Here is a 7,258-nt window from a genome sequence, read left to right on the forward strand (position 1 = left end):
AGAGCGGCCGGGGAGTGGGGGACACGGTCGATCAGTCACGCAAATTGTGTGCAGTTCGAAAATCTCCATATCCCCTCTCCCCGGAACGACTGGCCCGTCAAGAGCTCTGCTCCAAATCCCCTCTCCCCGGAACGACTGGCCCGTCAAGAGCTCTGCTCTAAATTGTAATTTGTTCTGTCTTTTCTAGTACATAATTTTGTATTTAGAATAAAATTTAAAATGACTTATAATTTAAAATAAAGAGAGTAATGAATTTGCTAAATTATGCATATTTATATATTGTTAGATAGCCAAATTAGCACTAAAATTCATAATGACATTGTTAAATTTTATGTTCTCTAGATTTATGCTTGATTGATGTCTGTCTTTTTGTCTCCAACCATGATATGGTTGTGCAGATGGAAGTGAAGGAGCGTAACCATTTCTTCCTCGAAAAAGGCATGCTTTTATATTTCCAAAAAACATGATGTCCACGCGCTCATCAGACCTTGAAGTAGAATATCTGAAACCCACCATTGAAACGAGCCTCAACATTTCCTGTGAGCTTCCTCCCATGGCCACCAAATGCAGGTCGTATCCAATTCACACATGAGAAATCCCGTTTGCTGGTCTGAAACTTGGCTGAAACTGACTAAAAAATATTGTTCCGACTGAATTGTTGTGAGAGAAAAATACTGTTTCGACTGAAAAAAGAAGCCGAACAAGCTGAATATGGAATAAGCCGAACAAGGCCTTAGTTTCATCATCTTCGTTCTGCTCTTTCCAATCTGAAGTTTCTCCTGGGTAACAAAGAGTTGGTTGCCCTTTCAGCTCTCTCCGACTCCCCTGAAGCAACTAGCCTCCCCAACGTTGTGATCTGCCGAACAACTTCACTGCTATGCCGTGGATGTGTTTGAGTGGGATGTAATTTCTTGCGGGTAAATAAGGGGGTGTTTGGTTTCCTGTACTAAATTTTAGTCCATATCACATCGGACGTTCGGATGCTATTTAGGAGAACTAAATATGAGTTAATTATAAAACTAATTACACAGATGGAGGCTAATTTACGAGACGAATTTATTAAGCCTAATTAATCCGCCATTAGCACATATTTACTGTAGCACAACATTGTCAAATCATGGACTAATTAGGCTTAAAAAATTCGTCTCGCAACTTAGCCACAATCTGTGCAATTAGTTATTTTTTTCGTCTATATTTAATACTTCATGTATGTGTCCAAACATCCGCTGGGACATGGACTAAAATTTTCCTGTAGTAACCAAACACCCCCTAACACCTTTTTTCTACTGTCAAGGCCTGCTAGTTGTAGCTGTAGCGAATGGGAGGTTTGTCAGCATTTCTGTTCATGTGCATCTGCTTGTGCTTAGGTCTGGTCTAGTTCCAAAAAATTTTCACCCCAAACTATCACACCGAATCTTACGGCACATGCATGGAGTATTAAATATAGATGAAAAAAAACTAATTGCACAGTTTGGTCGGAAATCGCGAGACGAATGTTTTAAGACTAAGTAGTCCATAATTAGCCATAAGTGCTACAGTAACTAACATGCGCTAATGATGGATTAATTAGGCTTAATAAATTCGTCTCGCAGTTTCCAGGCGAACTATGTAATTAGTTTTTTTATTAGTATCCGAAAACCCCTTCCAACATCCCTAAAACATCCGATGTGACATCCAAAAATTTTTATTTCGCGAACTAAACACACCCTTAATACTGGCCTTTAATTAATTAACCACGTGTCGTGGAGACAAGCATGCGACTATGCGAATTAGAGGGGGTGTTTGGACATGTCACATGGAGTGTTCGGATACTAACAAAAAAAATTTACAGATTTCGTCAGTAATCCAAGAGATGAATTTATTAAGCCTAATTAATCCGTCATTAGAATATGTTTACTGTAGGACGCATTGTCAAATCATGGACTAATTAGACTTAAAAATTCATCTCGTAAATTAGTCTCAATCTGTGTATTTAGTTTCGTAAATAGTCTATATTTAATACTCCATGCATGTATCCAAACAACAGCGACTAAAGTTTAGTTGGGGAAACCATTATTGCTCTCCGGCAAGGGCCGTTGGTGATGAAGCCATGATGAGGATAACTTCAGAGAAGAACTGCCCTATTTTTCTCTCATAGCAAAATAGTATAACACCTCCGAAGATCCCACCGTCGACAAATAGTAAAACCTTGGATCAGATGGCTCTGAACTTCTGAATGACCTGTTCTTGTGGTCCGACCCCATCAGTCATGTTGCATTGCATCGCCATCAGTGGTCCTCACTGAACAGACACCTGCTCTACAGCCTGTTCGGCTAGGGCTGAAACGATCGTATACGATCGTGAATTATTACTGCTGGTTGATTTAGTGTGAGAGAAAAATACTGTTCTGGTTAGAAATTTACGGTTGTTTACGACAAATGAACAGGCTGCTAATGCATAATAAGCACCGGCACAAACGGATGATCTCACCCACTAATCTGCTAGTGACAATCTGGGAGGGTACAAGAACAAGAGCAGCATGATTGGAGCGGTTGGGCCCACAGGCAGCGAGCACACCTCAGCCAGTCCCCGCGCCACCACGATGCTTCCCTTCCCTTCCCTACCCCTCACCACATCACCCACCTCCATGTGGGGCCGACAAGCGGGGTCCCCAGGCGCGCGTGACTGGGGCGGCCCGACGACGAGGAGAGAGAGAGACGGGGGGCGGCCGAGAGTGGCCGTTGCCGGTGAGGTAATCACCACCTCACGTCTCGTCCTGCGCCCCAGCGATTTACTGTCCTGCCCTCGGGCTCGGCGTCTGGGACAGTGTGGCACGGGGGGTAAATTTTCGCCAACCTGGGAGGGCAGAAGAGTCATCCTGGGGGTCCCGTCCGTCAAAGGGCGGTCAAAAGTACACTCACCTCATCACTTCCTTCCCTTTGATCTCCTCCCCCCCCCCCCCCCACACACCTCTCTCTCTCTTATCGCCACCCACGCGCCACGCCGCCGCCGACGCAGATCTCCGCCGCCATGGAGTACGAGCGCATTGAGAAGCCGTTCCCCGTCCAGGTCCCTCCGCCCCCCCTACCTCCCTGCTGCTGCTACATGCCTTTTCTTCCCCATACAGATTCTCTCTGTCCGTTGGGCTCGGTCTGGTACCAGGATGAGTAATGCGGGAGCGCTGCTGTGTCTCTCTGACTCTGTGTGTGTCGCTTGCTTTGCTGCAGCAGGGCGGCGGGTTCTCGCCCAAGCGCCTGCGCGCGATGCTGCTGGGGGTGGACAAGCGCCGCAAGGGGCAGCAGGACGGCGGCGCCGACGAGGAGGAGGACGACGGTGGCGGCGACTATGGCGTCGTGCCCAAGGACCACGCCAGATCCGACGCCGGCGACGGTGGGTGCTTCTGCTTCGTTCCGCCTGCCTCCCCCGTTTTGATTTTATCTCGTCCTTTGCTTCGTCTCGGATTATTGTGGGTTCCTTGGATGGGCTGCTGCATTGGCATTGCTTCTTGGAATTGGATAGGGCAATTTGATTCCGTGGACAGTGCCAATGCGGGGAGCAGTTTAGGTCGTCATTGTTCATCATGATTTTTTTTCCTCACCATAATATACACATCTACCGGTAATTGCTAGTGTACTAGTCTGGATATGCAGAGCCATCTTTTTTCTGTCAAGTAGAGGCACCTCTGTACCCAAAGGGGAAGGGGAAGGGGAATGGAGAATCTTCTCATACTCTGTTGTCTTCACTTAAGAGTGCGATAGCCATGTACTAGTGTACTTCAGAGGGTAGCTGAACTCAAATTGTGGGACAAGACAATGTGCTTGCCTGAACCTTCGGTTGATCTCAGAGTCTGAGACTGCATGACTGTATCTGTATTCTCATGTAGGTGGCGGAGGCACTGTGTGCGAAGAATACAAGGACGTCGACGTGGTGAGCACCATCTCAGAGTCCTCATCCTCTCTGGAGACAGGGGGCGGGCACCGGTCCCGAGACGCCCACCCCGTCCCCATGGGCTCTAGGATCAGGGTGCCCGAAGAGGACTCGTGCGACTCCGAGAGCGTGGCGTCCAACTTTGAGTTCCACAAGGAGCGGGGGGCCACCGCCCGGTCAGCGGCGGCATCGGTCGTCCCTCCATTCTCAAAGCCTGCACCATCAAAGTGGGATGATGCACAGAAGTGGATCGCCAGCCCGACGACAAACCGTCCTAGCAGGGGTGGCGGTGGGGCTCCTGTACCTAAGAAGATAGAGAAGCCTAGCGCTGGCATCGGGAGGTTGCCAGCGACCAAGGTTGTGTTGGAGGCCACAGAGGAGATAGATACTAAGAGGATTGATCCAAGCCAAGAGAAGAGGGAAATTGGGTGGCAGAAAACGGTGAGTTGGGCGCCGCCCGACCCCTGTCCGGAAGTGGAGCCTTGTCCAAAGACTACACTTGCTGCAGAAAGTACAATGGCTGCTTCAGCTGGTAAGCGTTGTATTGCTCACTTAGCCCTCCCCTCATAATATGATTTTGTTCCCCACGGTCTCTTCTAACTGGAAAAGTAGCACTCATAGATGCAAACTTTTTTAATGAATGCAGTTACTTTTAACCGTCATGATGCATCCACCACGCTTCAAAGTGCAACAACATGCATACCTCCTCCATCGACAGTTCGGTCAGTGTCAATGAGGGATATGGGCACAGAAATGACTCCTATTGCAAGCCAAGAACCATCTCGGACAGGAACACCGGTGAGAGCAACGAGTCCAAATTGTTCTCGGCCAACAACTCCACGAAGGACGTTAGGCCCCAATGCAATTAGTGCTGTTATCAGCCACGGAGAATATAGCAATTCGGAATTAAGTGAACAGGAACTGCAAACAAAAACTAGGAGGGAGATAATGCTTCTTGGCACACAGCTAGGTAAGACCAATATTGCAGCATGGGCAAGCAAGAAGGAAGAGGAAAAAGATGCATCACTTTCACTGAAAACAGTGCCCGTGGACCAATCAACACAGAACATAACTGCATTCCGTGCAGCTGCATGGGAAGAGGCAGAGAAGGCCAAATATTTAGCAAGGTGCTTATATCTCATTGTCTTTATTATCTATGTTTGAACTCTGGTCCTCGGTGACTTAATATGTTTTGCTTTTTACTCTCCAGATTCAAACGAGAAGAGATCAAGATCCAGGCTTGGGAGGATCATCAGAAAGCCCAAATAGAAGCTGAAATGAGAAAAATTGAGGTTAGCAGATTATTTCCTGTCAATTTTGCACGTCAACACAAACATAACAATGACAATAGATCCCTTACAAATTCTGCAAGTTACTAAGATGCATTTTCTACCTCTTGAGTTTTTTAGCAACCTTGTTTTATTCTTTTTGCCACAACATTTGCAAAATGCATATGGATACAACAATCCCTTCATGGGAAGCTTGTTCAAAATAGTTATCCTAGCTCTGTTAATAGTAAGTGCCTTGGTGCAACTTGTAAAAGTTTAAACACAGAGGCAAAATATTTGCAGCCTCTCACACCTCCTGCAGCTCCTATTTATCTGAATTCAATGTCATTGCCCTTTAGGCTGCAGTTATTTGGTCACTCCCCGTGAAGATGTGATGCTTTCTCTAATCTTTGTTTTGAAATTTAGCACGAGAAGGACAGCAATTTTCTATTGCATCAGCATAGCAGTTGTGGTATTAGTATCCATTTGGATATGACATAGCAAGTTAAAGTATTGTTTATTCTGATATAGGATGGTAAGTATACTGGTTACTGAACGAGTCAACGTCGTTTTGCTGCTACTCTTATTCAGTTCTTTTGTTCAGTTTGTAATATATGTTCAGGTTCAGAACATGTAAAACCAAGGAGTAAAAGTTCAGATATTTTTGTCACCATTTTTGTGGATACTGCATTGTTTGTATAATCGTATCCATAATTTTAATCATGGCTTGTGATTTGTGTCTTCCTGAAGGTTGAGGTGGAGCGGATGCGTGCCCGTGCACAAGACAAGCTGATGACCCAGCTCGCATCGGCGAGGCACAACGCAGACGAGAAGCGTGCCGCTGCAGAGCTGAAAAGGAACCGTGCAGCCGCAAGGACGGCTGAACAGGCAGAGCACATTAGGAGAACCGGCAGGGTGCCGCCTTCGTTTGGCTGCTGGAACTGGTGCTCATAGGGAGAGAGAAAAAAAGAGCATGGCAAGTGACCTCTCTTTCCTGCCATGAAGCGCCTCCCGCCCATGAAAGAGGAAGCATCCTCGCTTGTTACTGCCTACGAGTACTAGCTAATGATATGAATGAATGAGTCACTTGTAACTATATACATACATATGTAAGATGTGAGCTCCATGTGTCCTGAGCTGTTTAGTTACTGCAAGTGTCACAGATGTACCAAATTCAAGGTCAAGTGTGGTTCAGAGCTAGGCTCAGCTTGGATTCCTAGTGCATATATGTGATAAACTTTACATCAAGAGTCCTCCATGCTAGCTGTGCCTGGATAGGATTTGTGTTCTTCTATCTATACTTGATGTTCATACTAACAGTCCGTACTGTAATAGAGGTAGCAATGATGATGAACAATGTAATATTAGTTTACAGAACAGGAAGCCACGCACCTCTCTAACCTGAGCACTAATATAAGGTGACAGCAAGCTCAGGAAAGAACCTTTGCTAAACATCAACCATACATATGGAACTTAACCATGTCTGAGAAGGTAATGAACTTGTTATGGACCAACAAGGTTCCGTCCATTAATTTAATTCGTACAACACGATCTGGGAGCAGATGAAGATAACGTCAACCTGAGCACTGGTAAGAAATTTTGTACATCATTTTCTTTTTTATGTTCATTTCTCTCTTGAAGTACTACAGCTGGAGGAACTGAAGAACATAACAGGACATGGGTAGCAGTGATACTGAATTTTTGTTCATTTCTCTCTTAAAGGAGTCCTACAGCTAGAGGAACTGAAGAGCAGAACCTGCCATGGGTAGCAGTTATACTGAATGTGAAGTGTACAGAACAGAATCCAAGCACTTGTCTCGTTCTTCTCACCTAGTACACAGAAGACCAGGAAAGGTTGCTTTCCATCAAAGACCTTCTATTATTCAGATTGAGTCCGGGAGAGAGGGGTGTTTTATTGGGGCTCGAGAGATTCACATAATGGAGGCGTTTCATGTAGAAAAATAGAAACAATTTCAGATATAGCTCAATCACACATGTGCTAGTAAGTAGTAACTAGAATTATCAAGCAACAAGGTTGCATTAATCCATTCATACATGAATATAGAGAGCAGATGAAGATAATA

Source organism: Miscanthus floridulus, chromosome 8 (genome assembly GCF_019320115.1).
Source record: "Miscanthus floridulus cultivar M001 chromosome 8, ASM1932011v1, whole genome shotgun sequence".
In the NCBI taxonomy this organism is placed as follows: Eukaryota; Viridiplantae; Streptophyta; class Magnoliopsida; order Poales; family Poaceae; genus Miscanthus; species Miscanthus floridulus.